This window comes from Myotis myotis, unplaced genomic scaffold (genome assembly GCF_014108235.1).
Source record: "Myotis myotis isolate mMyoMyo1 unplaced genomic scaffold, mMyoMyo1.p scaffold_m19_p_19, whole genome shotgun sequence".
In the NCBI taxonomy this organism is placed as follows: domain Eukaryota; kingdom Metazoa; phylum Chordata; class Mammalia; order Chiroptera; family Vespertilionidae; genus Myotis; species Myotis myotis.
In genome coordinates, this window is record NW_023416323.1 from 10,493,938 (window position 1) to 10,495,921 (window position 1,984).

The 1,984-nt window shown below is 42.5% G+C and overlaps 1 pseudogene; it reads left to right on the top strand.

Moving 5' to 3' along the window:
• The first annotated feature begins 227 nt into the window (after positions 1-227).
• On the top strand, positions 228-1,984 carry LOC118674824 (annotated as a pseudogene).

Here is a 1,984-nt window from a genome sequence, read left to right on the forward strand (position 1 = left end):
ACAGGCAAGGGCCAAAGATGAACAATAAAAACAGCATAAACAGAGGTCCGAGAAGGGAGCTAGTCAACTTCTTAGGGATGGCATCAGATCTTTATTTGTGCCCAGACCTCTGGGGCAAGAAATTGTGAGGCCCTTTCCTTTAGCCAAGCTGCTTGTTGGAGAATTCGAGTTGTTCGTTCCTCTACCTCTTTGGAGGTGTTTATGTAGATGCAGCAAGAAGTGTTAATCAGACTCTGAGGAAAACCTACCACCAGGTGGACGCCGTCTGTCATCATGGGCAAAGGAGACCCCAACAAGCCGCGGGGCAAGATGTCCTCATATGCCTTCTTTGTCCAGACCTTCCGGAGGAGCACAAGAAGAAACACCCCGACTCTTCCGTCAATTTTTCCGAATTCTCCAAGAAATGTTCCGAGAGATGGAAGGCCATGTATGCAAAGGAAAAGTCAAAGTTTGAAGATATGGCGAAGAATGACAAAGCTCGCTATGACCGGGAGATGAAAAATTATGTTTCCCCCAAAGGTGACAAGAACGGGAAGAAAAAAGATCCCAATGCTCCTAAAAGGCCTCCATCTGCCTTCTTCCTGTTTGGCACTGAACATCGCCCAAAGATCAAAAGTGAACACCCTGGTCTATCCACTGGGGATACTGTAAAAAAATTGGGTGAAATGTGGTCTGAACAATCAGCCAAAGATAAGCAACCATATGAACAAAAAGCAGCTAAGCTAAAGGAGAAATATGAAAAGGATATTGCTGCATACCGTGCCAAGGGCAAAAGTGAAGTGGGAAAGAAGGGCCCTGGCAGGCCAACTGGCTCAAAGAAGAAAAACGAACCACAAGATGAGGAGGAGGAGGAAGAGGAAGATGATGGTGATAAAGAAGAGGATGAAGATGAAGAATAAAGGCTGTCCTGTAATGATGTGTGTGGAGTATGTGTGTGTGCTCTCAGGCAATTGTTTTGCTAAGAATGTGAATTCAAGTGCAGCTCAATATTAGCTTCAGTATAAAAACTGTACAGATTTTTGTATAGCTGTTGTAGCTTTTTGAGGGGCTACTACATACAGTTAGATTTTAAGGCTTCTGATGTTAAATGTTTCAAAATATTTAATTGTTTCTTTAATTTCTTGTGTATGGTAGCACAGCAAACTCATAGGAATTAGTATGAATAGTGAATTTTGGGTTTTCTAGACTGTTGCATTTGTGTGTTTTTTTTAAATTTTGTAATAAAATTATGTATATTAAAAAAAAAGAAGTGTTAATCATGGCACGGACTCTGCCCTGTTCAGCTAGTAGATAATTGAGGGCTTCTCTGTAAGGACCACGTGTGCTAAAGAATCTATAGACTTCTGGATGTCCCTCAAATTCTGGCCAGCATCCTCAGAGACTTGAGAAATGGTTCTGGTTACGTTGGTGACTGTGACTGCATTATAAGTGACTATGACTGTCAATCTGACAATAGCAGTCACTAGAGCCATTACTCCTAGAACCATGAGAGTCATAGGCTTCTGTACATGTTGGATTAGGCCACCTGATGTGTGGGGAGAGAATTGTTGCTGAATGATGGAATTATTGAGGACTTTGGTGGTGGTCTGATTCAGTCTAAGCTGTCCTATAGTACAAGATCCAGCACATTTTACTCTGAGAGGGATATGGGAGGTTATCTGACCCTGAATTGGGCTGCTAATAACACACCCAGCAGCCAGGGATTTGGGGAGCCAGTATGGCTGAGAAATTCATTAGGACATTAGACTCCCAGTCCCCTGCTGTACCAGGGATACAGAAAAGGGCTATAAGTAGGAGCATCTTATGGTGTTTCTGTGTCCCAGCAAGGGCAGAAAATGTCTCCTCCAGGTACCAGCCTAGGATTCTGGTGACACTCATGAAAAGACAGAATCAGAATTATTAGAAAAATGAAAACAATGATTATCCAGTAATACCAGAGCATGTTACTTATCTGGCACTTGTTGACTCTCTAGGATTCTTTAGA